This window comes from Passer domesticus, chromosome 5 (assembly GCF_036417665.1).
Source record: "Passer domesticus isolate bPasDom1 chromosome 5, bPasDom1.hap1, whole genome shotgun sequence".
NCBI lineage: Eukaryota > Metazoa > Chordata > Aves > Passeriformes > Passeridae > Passer > Passer domesticus.
Window position 1 is genome coordinate 6,834,316 of NC_087478.1, and position 13,216 is coordinate 6,847,531.

At 39.3% G+C, this 13,216-nt stretch overlaps 1 long non-coding RNA gene across 12 annotated transcripts in view; it reads right to left on the reverse strand.

Annotated features, from left to right (window-relative positions):
• The window catches only part of LOC135301607 (uncharacterized), a 43,755-nt gene extending 33,794 nt beyond the window's left edge, over positions 1 to 9,961 (reverse strand). For 8 of the 12 annotated variants that reach the window (XR_010363375.1, XR_010363381.1, XR_010363382.1 and 5 more), the window contains exons 1-3: positions 8,532 to 9,961; positions 2,584 to 2,658; positions 1,763 to 1,961 (exon numbers count right to left, since the gene is read on the reverse strand). This is a non-coding gene — a long non-coding RNA (uncharacterized LOC135301607). Of the gene's footprint in view, positions 1 to 1,762; positions 1,962 to 2,583; positions 2,659 to 3,764; positions 5,412 to 6,349; positions 7,262 to 8,531 lie in introns of those variants that run through there. The other 4 variants (XR_010363374.1, XR_010363372.1, XR_010363377.1 and 1 more) reach the window with 4 other exon arrangements.
• Between the last annotated feature and the right edge of the window lie 3,255 nt (positions 9,962 to 13,216).

Here is a 13,216-nt window from a genome sequence, read left to right on the forward strand (position 1 = left end):
GGAATGATTTTGGGGCAACCCAGCCTCTGGGTGAGAAGTCATGAACATGTTTTCTTCCTTCAGTAATGTATGCTCTCAGCTTCCTATTCTATCAATTATCACATCAGTTCTGGGACATCAAGCAGAAAAGGCTTTCCTGAGAGGATTTGGTTCAATTCATCAGTGTTCATACCAAGACTGTCCAGGATTGTGTGATAACATTTATTCTAGTGTGGTTTCTGGGTCTAATATATCTTTCAAAATATCAGAAGGATTGATCTGGGAGGAGTGTGGTAGCCCAAACAGTTTTGCTAAAAATCATTCTCTACATTTGTGATTTCATCAGGATTATGCCCCAAAGCAGAAAAAAGAGCCTCACATTTAGAGAGTGAAAAGGTGAATTCTACTGAGGCCAAATGCCAATACAAGTTTTATATGATTGAATATTTCACGGCTCCTAAAATATATGTTTCTTTTTTTGTGGGACAGACCTTTCTTTTTAACTTGAACCAACTTTGAACCAACCAAAACAAGCTGCAAAGCAGAACAATTAGTTTGACATCCTTTCCCCAAGTGAAAATAAAATAATCTGGAATTTGCTTAGCACTTTAGTCACATTCATTTCTTCGTCTCTGCAGCTGTGCCCAAGCAGGACAGCAACCCTGTTACCTTCAAAGGGCAGCACATGTTTATTGCAGTCATTATATCCACCCTGTGCTCTTTCAGGTGTAGCTATCCCTTCCTAGCCTGTAATATGCAGTTTTTCTACTGCAGCCAGCCATCCTGTTAGGAGTACTGCAAGTGCTATTTGTATTTGAGAAGGAGGTTTATTTTTTAGTACAAGTCCAATTTTTATAGATAAGTTTCCCCTGCCCTGAAGACAGGTTTCTTACTTCAAATACAAATTAGTCATCATGCACAGTCTGCTCTTCAAGACCTTTCCTGAAATGGATTGGAGGTCTTTGGGGGTCTTTGGTGTTCCGTTTGTACAGTCCATGCCCATTTTTTGGCCTCATTCCCACACTTGGGTTGTAATGTGTTGTGCTTATCTCCAGGAACCAGAACAGGGATGTTTGTCTCAGAAAAGTGCTACCCTATCTCTACATGGCCCTCTTCTCCAGCCACACCTTGTTCTTTCCTACAGCATGTTATTACCAGCAATCCTTGGTTATTACCAACAACTCTTGTTCATGATTGCCTGCAATCCTTGGCTGGCTCCCCAGCCATCCAGACATCAGTGTTTGAGACATACCCATTAGCCCCTTATATTTTGGGATTCTACATCCCTACAACTGAAACTCCTGCAAGACTTCTGCTGGAACAGACAAGCCTCATCCTAAACCAGGGCTCCCCTGAGGAGGAGAGAGTTTTGAGCTGGTCTGCTCTTATTTCTCATGGAAATGCAGGACAGCCTGCAGAGAAGAGCATGGCATGGGACGAGCAGAGAAGATTTTTAGCTTTTGAAGGCTATGTTAAAAGCAATCAGCTCCTCAAAGTGAAATGATTCACTTATTCAGGTAGTGCTGCTCTCCTGGGTAACAAGCTGAACCAGCTCGTTACCTGGTGGGCAGCACCAATTCACACACTGAGACAAGGCATTTCTATTTTTTATTCTAGATTGCTCAGAGTAGGGAGCCAGGTTACTCACAAAAAGCTGCCTCCCCGATCATCAAAATTTTACACTATTTAACATTTTAACAAACAAAGGCATTAGCATTCACTGGTTACATGTTGCATAACTTTTTCATTACTTAATACTCAAACCCCTGTTTGTTAGTTATACCTCTTGCTAGTCCACATGTGCAGTTCTTCTTTCTGCTTGAGTCTGGGGTCTGGGTTAAATAGATGGCCAAAGAATCAGTGGTCACAGTCTCCCACTGCACAAATTACTTTTCCCCAATTTACTGTTCAGTTCTGCTGACTGCATTCCATGTGGCTATTGTCCAGACAATCCATTCATCTTGGGATCGTCTTCTTTTTTCCTTAAACAAAAAGATTAGTCAAGGTTACAATGTGCACAGTGCAATGGCTTAATCCTAGCCGTTCAGCTACAGCTACTGATTAACATCTAAAAAGAAATTGCAAGGTTTGATTCCAATCTTGAGAGGCTCAAATCTTAAAGGGCTTGATATCAGTCACTGAGATGCAGAGAGCACAGGCCACTTGAAATCCATTGCAATCATGTAAGTTGTCTCTTTTCCTCTAAGGTAGATCAAAACTATAAATAGCTTAAGCAACTTTTTCACCAGTTTTGGTTATACATGTTAATTAAGTACAAATTGCTCCTGATCTCTACAGTTTTGTTTTTAAAGCATACAAAGCAGTACTTATAAATATTTGACTATGGAATATTTCATAGGTAATTCAGGCTGGCTAGAATCCACTCTTAGGTCACAAATGTTTAGTGCTGAACACTGTTTTTGATGCATTTTTGTCAATGGTCTAAGACCATTGTCCAAATGCTCCCTGGACTTTGACAGGTTTGTTGCCATGACTTCTTCCCTGGGAACCCTCTCCCAATGTCCAAACACCCTCTGTGAAGAGCCTTTTCCTAATACCCTGACACAACTTCATGCCATTTCCTCAGGTTCTGTCACTGCTCACCAGAGAGAAGAGTTTTTCCTTTAGTTTGTGATATTGTTCACTCCTGGTGAATTCTAGGAAACTCTTTCATCTACTCTGCAAGAGGCAGAGAATAACAGAAAAATTAAATATGAAATGAACAGAGAAAATCCTTGAGTAATTATTGCACCAAAATCACAGAATTAACAGCTAAAGGTAATGGAATAAACATGTGGATGCTTAAATATTAAGTCACAGATAAATTTAAATATTTAGCAAAGGCCAAGAAAAAAATCTTCAGAAGTGTCAGGAGGATCAAATCCTAGTTTGCTACTTTAAATGCAGCTTCATTCCACCTCTAGTTTTCAGCCCATTATTAACTCCTACTATTCAAGAAGCAGGACACTTCAAATTACAGACAGTGGAAATCTAAATGTTCTAAGCATGTTTATATTTTTCTCAGAAAGGAACAACAAACCTATGAAAATCATTGTCCAAAACAGTAGAGTTCAAACAAGGACTGGACAATCATATGGATAATGAGAACTAAATGACCTAAGATGGCCATAAGACAACAATTAATGGAAAATGTTATCAAGGAATTTTCCTCATGGGCCTTCTTTTATCGCTCTTTGAAACACATGAAAAGTGCTACTGGCTGAGAAAAAATATTCACCTGGCCCAGTATGACAATTCCTAAGTTCCTAGTAGTCATAAAGATAACACTTCATGAGAGTTTTATCGACCCAATATGTGGCTTGTTTTTCAAGCCTTCCCTTGCTTTTATTGTCCCTGACAATGTAGCTTTTTTTTTTTTATAAAATCCAAATGAAAGATGAGAAATTCACACATCTGACATGTTCTTCACACTCTTTCAACTTCATAGCTTTTTCTTTTCTGAAGAATGTCAGTATGAGCATCTTTAGGTAGAAGATTTCAACACACGTTCTGATTTCAGTCACTCAGTGAGAATATAAAAACTTCTATATGAACATGACTATAATTAATAGAAGGACATCAGGATTTTAAACCTAGGGCTCCATTCCTCATATATTCTTTCTTTTCTGTCAGCTCCAAAGCATTTTTCTTTTCCTTTTCTTCCCTTATTTCTCTCTACATTTATGCTCATTTTGAGTACTTAACCCTTCTTCTTAATTACTTAGGTTTACCTTTACCATTTGTAAACTTTGCTCTAATGACAGTAGCAACGATCAACTACTTACTCTGCACATGGGGCTTGCAGAGCTATAGTGCAGCTTTTTTCCCTCTGTCCTTTCCATGCACTTCTCCTTGTAGACCAAGTTTCTAAGAATTGGCATTGTTAGTCATCTGTTTGGTCACTCAGGTTTGAACTCCTTTCATGAGCTCAAACGTGTTCTACAGGGAATCATTAATTGTGCATCAAAGACATCCACAGTTTCTTGCTTCCTTAAACCTTTGTTCCTTACTGGATGTAATTAAATTTCTTGAAAAATAGCAAAGTCAAAGAGAATTAGAAATAGTTCAAAACAGGCAAGTCTTCTCTGATTTTACAGATGCAAACCACCCTGGTGGTTTGCTCAGACAGAAGAAGGAAAGGAGGGGACTGCAGTTCACACAGAGAGAACAGATAAAATAAGCAAGGAACAAGAACAGTCTGAGTGCACCTATTAGTTGGCATATAAGTGGCATCTCTTATTTTTTCAACCCAGTACAAGGTTTTTAATTATGGAAATAAATGTTTATAGTTTATCATTTATCATTATCATCATGTTTTTTTGCATCATATACACATCAGAACAGCACAGCCTGAATTAAGCTTCTGATGTATGCCTGCCTCCCAGAAGAGAGATAAGCAGAGAGTATTCCTCCTTGCTCCTTGACAAGTAGATTGGTAGTCAACACAAGGTGATGCCAATATGAACCCAAAAGTCAGACCAAGGCCAGACACTGCCATATGTTAGAAACCTACATTATGTCATAACTGGAAGAATTGTCAGAAATGTAATTGCTAAAAATTATTAATGAATAACTGCTGGCTTATACCCATTTCTGATGCAGATTCTGTTTGCAGTGGAAGACAGCCAGGGACTGAAAAGCAAATTCAGAGGGGAATATAAATATGTCTTTTTTGATGTGCTACACCTGGCCAGTTCTTATAATGAAAAGATTCATTGCAATTTAAAGATTGATTCTTAGGTAAATGTAAATAAGCAGTAAAGGTCTTTTCCCTTAGCTTTCCAATCTCAATGATTTATTGCTAAAACCTCTTCCATTTTTCAGAGTGATTTAATTGTTCTCTTTTTGATACAGACTTGGAAAGATATCTTTAAAAAAAACCTAAAACTTTCAAGAAACTTCCTCTTTCAAATAAAATAAGAAGTAGAAACTACAGTGTATAAATAAAAGGAAGGAAATAAATATTTTAAATGGTGTTACTCAACAAAAGTGATGATTTCCTGGAAATAGGAAACCAGCTTTTGTCTTGCAGGTACAAATTCTAAGTTATCTTTTGATAGTCACTGTTTCTGTTGTGGGTTAGTTTATGACTGGAGGAATTCATGTCCACATGAGAAATAAGGAAAACATGATTTCCTTAAATATGCACACATTCAGGTCCTGAAGAAGGCCCTTGAATCATCAGTCTGAAATCATCATGAAGGATGCAGCTTGTATCTGGTGTTTTGTGCTTATCTTGATCCAACCTAAGATGTCACAAAATGTGCTGTCAGGTGGTTCTGGTATTGATCAGTAAAGAATAGGACCTACCCAAGAAGAAAAAGAAACTGAGCAAATCAGATTTCAGAATTACATTAGGTTCTGGACTTCCCTTAGCTGTAGAAACTCCATTTGGCTCATATTAGCACAAACTCTGTAATGCAAAATAGCATGGCTGGCTACCCCCTCTTTTTTTTTTTCTTTTTTTTTTTCTTTGTTTTGTTTTGGTTTGGTTTGTTTTCTGTTTTTTTGTTTTGTTTTTTTGTTTTGTTTGTTTGTATCATTGTACTGGGCATGCATCTGCAATAATAACCTTTGCCTATATAACTCTTTTATCCCGGTGATCATTTTTTTCCTGTTAATTGTGATAATTTTGTTAGCTAATGCTTCTTCTCCTACAATCTCTATATGCAGCTCTTTCCTAACTGCTGCTAATGTTATTCATTTCATTTCTTGAAAGGAAAAATTGATCTTATAAACAATGCAAGCTGTTCCTAAAAACTTAAAGTAATTACACTTGTGTCCATGGATAACAGTCCCATTTAACAAAATGCCTTGACTATGGATGTTAGCAATTGAACACTGTACTTCAAGGACCAGAGTTCCAGTAGTACTGGAAATTATATTTTTATAAAGAATTGTTTAAAAATGTTTAAATGTCCTTTAAAAAAACCATCGGGCCTCTTTTGTGGTTACAATTATTATTTTTATATTAACTCATAAATAACTGGAAAATAAACATATTTCATTCAATTCTATATTGCAATATCCTTCGCTGATGGCCTGTAAGAGTTGATTTTGCTTAGTAAGCAGAGTGACAAACCCCATTTATGAATATTTCATGCTGCCTAATTCATGTGGGTGCAGCTTTAAAACTTTAAACCTTTCACACCACATGCTTTAGGAACACAGTGAAACATAAAAGAAATCCAACTTTCAGAATCTCCCAACGTAGAAGGCAACTACCACTTTAGCTGTGCTTTGCAGTTGCTCATGCTAACACCTGACATGTTTTCAAATTACTTAATAATTTGGTGGTTGTGATGGTGCTTCAAACACACAGAATCCTAAACTCAGTTGTGGTATAAATGGATGCATTTCAATTATTCACCTGCACGGTCTGTAAACTCTATCTGGAAATGGCATTGACTCTTTGCCCAAACTCACACACGAAGTGAAGCACACAAGGGTGGAAGCAAGGGTGAAGTTAGCAAAGTTTAAGCCCAAACCAAATTAATCCGGCCAGGGATGTAAGACACAAGAAGGGCTTCTTCCCTAAGTGCATAGATAATAAAAGGAAGGCTTATTAATGGTGTAGAACATCCCACCTATAAGGAAAGGCTGAGAAAGCTGGACTGTTTGTCTGGGAGAAGAGAAGCCTCAGGGGGGATTCTAAAATGTAAAATATAAGAAATGGGAGGGAGCAAGGAGGATGGAGCCAGGCTTTTTCTGATACTGCCCAGTGACAGGACCAGTCACTGTAAGGGTGACTGAGGCAGAATTCTGACCTCACTGAAATCAGCAGAGCCTTGGTTTATGTTTAGTCAGATTAAAATTTGGCCCTTAAAAATTCTGATCTAAAGCCCCTTTAAGTCAATAGGCAGATTCTTATTGATTTCTATAGATCCATAACAAATCTTTAGACAAAGAGCTGTGCTTAACACTCAAATAATTTAATTAGAGAACAACAGGAACTTGACTAGGTGACCTGAAAGAAAAAGCCTCCCTCAAGTAAAAGCAGCTTTTATAATTTCTCCAGCTCCTTGTACTTGAGAATTTTATGGGGACAAAAAGCTCACTCACTGACACACTACAGATGGGCATAAAGATGTGGATTAGAATGAAGTTACATTTGTGCAGTTCTGTAAAGCAGGCTCTGCATGAAAAATGGCTTCAGTGTAGTGATTTAGGTGCAATCCCTTTTTAATTGTATAGCCTTTTAATTACATCTGTGCTACACCTCGGGGAAATGCACTGGGGACTGATAAGGAATCTTGTTTCCAAAGTCAGAGGAGGATAAAAAAAAAAAAAAAAGCGGTTTGCATCAAGCAAAGAGCTCTGCAGATGCAATTAATTGGTAGATAAGAAACCAGTGGCTGTTTCCTTCTTAAGAAAACCTAATAATATTAGGTTTTTAGAAGTTTCTTTTTTTTCTATGAACAATCTGTATCCTCTATAAACCTCATGACCACCTCCATACCCACAAATATTTATTCTCAGTTTTGATTATTTGATCTTGATGGCAATGATATTGAAATATTTTTTCCTCATTATTACATCATTAAAATATTTAAAAACACAGATAAAGGCCATTTTCTTGTGTGTTTGGAGGTGCAGATTTAGCAGAATCTAGTGTTAGTTCCCATCTTTCAAGTCGGTGCAGTCTTGTGTTTCCAGGTGCAGATTTAGAGGAATCTAGTATTAGCTCCCATCTTTCAAGTTATCTTGGTTTGTAACTAATGATTTTTACAAACTGTATCAGACTCCAAGGTGGAATTTTTCTTATTTCCCACATACAAGCTCATGTGTTCGTGCTGTGGATTTTTTGTTGGAGGTTTTGGGGTCTTTTTTTCCCTTTGAATAGATTATCTTCAAACTACCCTTTCAGACCAATGCCAAGATTCATTTGTATTCTGTTCCATTGCAAGACATAAATGGAGGTGTCTGCTTGTTTGGTTGCCTCTGATCCACCTCTTCTGTACCTGGTACACATGCACACAGTGTTGGCTTTTATCTTTGAGTCTGTTTCTGCTTCTCGTGGACACCTTTCAGAATCATTCCTTTCAAAATTTAATGCTGTGGGGAAAGTGTTTTTTTCTTTCTTCATGTTTGCTTTTACAACATGTGAATATTTGGGGATGGATGGTGTACTTCCTGTTCTCTGTCAGATCAGAAGCAATGGACTGGACTCTAATTTAGGACAAATTTAACTGAAATTTGTTATTCCTTTGAAATACATCTGTATTGAATGTTAGATGTGGAAAGAGATCTGTTATACACCTGAAAAAATACCCAAGGGAGACTGTGGAAGTAAAGTAGCTGAGGGAGATTTTGTAATGCCTGTTATCTGAAGTTCGTCTCACAAAGTGAGGCTGTTTCTCCTACTTTTAAATGACTGTGGAAATTTGGAACGACCACAGGAGCCACAAGCAAGATTTACAGATCATTTACAAAATCTCCCCAGTACTTGTTTCAATTTTCTTCCCTTTAAGAAGCCTTACTTTTCATACTGTCTCACAAAAGGGGTTGGAACCTGAGGTCAGACAGGAATCATAAAGCTATTTTCAACATACCATACTGTGATGTCCCTGGAGCAACACAAAATCTTCCTCCAGTGCCTCAGTAACTATTAGACTGGTTGGGAAAAAGTCAAGTGGCCTTAATTTGCCTCATGAGTTTTCTGGCTTAAGTATTTTGTCACATTCCATTAGCATTTCACCAATGACATTTCCCTGGAACAGATGAATGAAAGATCGGGTGAATGTCTCAGCTTAATATTTGCGTACAATTTCGGTGAACATCAAATGACATTTCAGAGACTGTTATTAATATTGTCAGGAGATACAGTTTAGCTCAGAATATCACTCCCAAGGGTCTGTGCTTTTGTCCTCAGATGAACAAAAGGAAAGCATCATTGAAAAGCTGACCTTGAGCATTGGTGCCAAAGCCCACCAAATCAAAAGAGCCCGGGTTTGAAGGAGAATGACAGTACTTCCTAATAGTTTGTACTTAGTTCTTATCAGTTCTGGTTATGGGACTGTAATGGCTCGCTGGACCTGCTTACAGCATGCTTCCCAGACTTCAGCAGTACTTGAAATGGGAAGGAGCCTGACGTCCCAGGTGCTCATATTAACAAACTTTCCATTAGGCAAACATAGAACATGCACATGCCAAACTTATTCTGCAGTGTCTAGTGGATAATGATTTCCCCTTGTTTGATTTTTGTTTATTCATCCATCTCTCACATTCATTATTGGCACATATGATAACATTTCTTTAATGAGAAATTAAAATTCTTTTCTTAAATATGAATTTGAAGATCAGAGATTCATAGAATATCCTGAGTTGGAAGGGACCCACAAAGATCATCAAATACAACTCCTATCCCTGCACAGGACAACCTCAAGTATCACACCACGTGCCCAAGAGCATTGTCCAAACACTTCTTGGACTCTGCCAGGCCAGTGCTGTGAGCACATCCCTGGGGACTCTATTCCAGGGCCCAACCACCCTCTGGGTGAGGAACATTTTTCTGATATCCAGCCTAAACATCTCTTCACAGCTTCAGGCCATTTCCTCGAGTCCTGTCACTGGTCACCAGAGAGAAGAGTGCCGGCCTCTCCCCTTCCTTCATGAGGAGCAGACCACAACGAGGTCTCCCCTTAGTCTGCTCTTCTCCAGGCCAAACAAACCAAATGAGCTCAGCCACTCCTCACACGGCTTCTGTTTTAGACCCTTCATCATCTTTGCAGCTCTCTTTTGGATGAGCTCTTCTCCAATGGCTTTGTATCCCTCTCATACAGAGATGTTCAAAATTGCACCCAGGGCTTGAGGAGAGCGCAGAGCCGCAAGGGACAATCAGGGCCTTCGACCAGCTGGCATCCCTGCTGCCTGAGGCACCCCAGGACATGGCTGCATTTTCATTAAAAAAAACCATCCAAACAGAATATTAGATGGGAGGTATTTTTGGTCTCGATTCTAATGACTTTATTTATTCAAACTAAACTCCCTTAGATGCTTTCCAGGGAAATTTTTTTTCCACAGCTTTTCCTGGCGTGAGGGCAGCGCGCAGCTGGCAGCGGGCTCGGCCGAAGCGACCTGGCACACGGCAGGGCGCAGCGCTGTGGCGGGGCAGAGGCAGCGCCTGGGGAGTCCCCCTGTGTTCCCGGGATGTCCCGAGGGCTCCCGTGAGCCCGAGGTGTCCCCCAGGGTCCCCGGGTTGTCCCTCGGGGCCCATCCCGGTGCCCTCAGCGGCCGGGCCCTTCCCGCCGTCCCGAGGGGCGGCGGCGCCACCTGGCGGGCGCGGCGGCGCGGCGCGCTGCTCCAGGCGGGAATGCTGCAGGGAAGCGGCGCCTCCCGGGCTGCGGCCGTCCCACCTGCCCGCTCTGCCCCCGCTGCTCTCCCCGCACGCAGATGATGTTCCGCCCTGGAAGTATTCAAGGATAGCTTGGACGCGGCTCTGAGCTCTACTGGAGGGTATTTCTGCCCAGGTTGGATTAGGTGATCTTTAAGGTCCTTCCAAACCCAAACCATTCTGTGATTCTGTGAAGTTCTCACCTGTATTTATTTATTTATTTATTTATTTATTTATTTATTTATTTATTTTATTTATTTATTTCCTGGATGCAAATTGCCTTTGCTCATCCCGTGAAGGAGCCTAGAGGGTCAATCAAGCCGTATTCCACTTCTGGATGCTGTATGTAAAGGCACAAAGCCTATGACTCTCCCAGCCTGAAAGCACCTGCCAGCCAGGCTGAAAGTGGCCACATGGCTATAGGAAAAGCAGCTTTAGGATCCTAAGTGATACATATCTCAATATGTAGAGCACAGTGTGGGCTGTCCACTCTGCATTTACTCAACAGTTTTGAGAGGCTGCTAGGCTCCCTCCTGCTCTGGGCTTAAAGAAAGAAAGAAGAAGGAAAAAAAAAACCAAAACAAAACAAACCACCAAACCAACCAACCACCAACCAACCAAAAAACAAAAAAACAAACAAACAAACAAACAAAAAACAAAACCAAAGAAACCCCCAAACAAACAAACAAAAAAAGCATAATTCTTCATCTAGTGAAGGAGTATTATTGTGTAGAAGAGAGACCTATCAGAGTTTGCCCAGACTCACGAGGGAGATCTGTTCTAGCAGCAGGAACTGAACAACTATATCAGTTGGATTTAGTGCAGTAAACACAGCAGTGTTTGTCCTTCACTGATGTAAGTTCTTAGGACTTGAATCTGCTCTGGGTTAGAAAAGTGGAGTTAAGAACAGGACTTGCTCAATAGTCACTTATTACAGCCATTCTTCACTTCCCTGAGAATTATCACCATTCAGCCTTTGGAGGGTATTCTTAAAGAGGGGACTGAAGAGCAAACATATCATCACCAACACAGCTGAACAAGTGTTTGATCTGCCATCCATGATAATACACTTCAGGGTCACTGGCTGACAGCTTTTCTTTGGGAATTGAAGGACTGTAGGAATAAATGTCTCAAGAGAGAAATTCTGTTCTTGCTGGGTCTGTCTGAAAAGTCTTTTCTATGTGATTAACCATTTCTAACCAGTATAATGCATGGTCACCCTTAGTTAGCAACAAGATTGCTGGTCAGTTTTGGTAAAATTCACTTCAGAGTTCATTAATTTGAATTTAAAATTTATGTTATCACCAAAGTCACATCTAGATAGATTCAAGCCTTGACACTGCTGATAATCCAGAGTTGATTAAGAATGTTACTGTTCAATTCATCGAGAGATTTACACACAAAACTTCAAATCCAGACTGTGTTTTTTAGAATAACAAAGCTATAGAAAATAAATTACTGTGTGGACTGTTTTACTGAAGAGCATGTGGGAAGTAATCTGTTAGTGTCAAGACAAAATTAGACAAGATTTTTTAACACTGAGTAAATTGGGATATATTAAGTACTTTGAATAAAGTTAAGATGACAGAAAAAGCCATAATAATTTCACTGTCAGTTAAAGGTGCAATTGCCAGAAAATTGAAAAATGTAGGGAAATTCTCTGCAGTACTTGAAGAATCAATGTTGGCCATATGTGGCAGTACAAAGCTGCTGTGGAGAAGATAGAACTGACTGATTTTTCAGTGCAGTCTCTGATGCATGAAAGTCATTCTGAAGTTTAATTGAAGTTGAGAGAAGCCAGTTTCTGACAGAATATATTTGTTTTAACTGTTTTGTAGGAAAATAAAGAAATCTTTAATTTCCAGCATGCAAAACACTCAGACATTCACAGACAAAAGTGGTCTATTAAACTTATCACCTTCTTAAACTTTGGAGTCAGCAATTACTCAACCCAGGAAATATTTCAAGCTGTAAATATTATTTCAAATTTTTACTCAGGAAGCAAGCAACAAGTTCTCTTATAAATGTAATTGAAGAAGGAAATTCTAACATCACATCTGTCATCACACCTTTCAAAAAAGTTTAAAATTGACTTGAATATGAGTGCACTATGGTCAGCGTTCAAATCAGTTATTGCAAACTCAATAATGCTTTATTACTGCCTCATGCTGTGCACTCAGAGTACAAGATCTTCTGGTCAGGGGTCTCCCTTTCATGATGCATGTGGATAATCTTCCTGGATGGACACATAAACAGAGTGTGCAGCTGCTGCAGTAGCACTGGTAGTAAAGCATTTTTGTTGTGACCTCCTAAAATCCCTTTCAATGCCACTTGTGCCATTCATTCATTTTCAAGCCTAATCTTGGTCCCACCAAACTTCTGTGGAATTGGACAACAGAAAGCTATGTTTTCCAGAAACTGAAATCCTGACTGGGATTCAGTGACTGAATATTGTTTGGCTGGCAGGAAGCCACCATCAAGGACCCCAATCTCCTCTTCCATAAACAGGGACAATGCTATTGATCCTGGGTAGTATCTGCTCTGAGATCTGCATTTGCAAAGTGTTGAGCATATATCATCATGGTATCATTGTTAAGGGATCAGACCTTACCAGGGCTGTTTTCATACTCTCGTTCATCATTCTCAAGACAACCAATTTACACTCCCAGTCTAGGCATCAAAAGAGATTTGTTTTGTTCTGCTCTGTCACTGATATAAACTGCTGAACTTGAAGGTAGGGATATATACATAAAGTTAATAATAAGATTATGAAAGAAATATAATTTTAGGTCACAATTGTGTAGAGATACTTTATATTTTTTTCAGTGTAGGGATCAATTTTTGTTTCAAAGGCATATCTTTGCCTTTTCAAATGCTTATTTTCTACAGGATTATAGAGAAAAA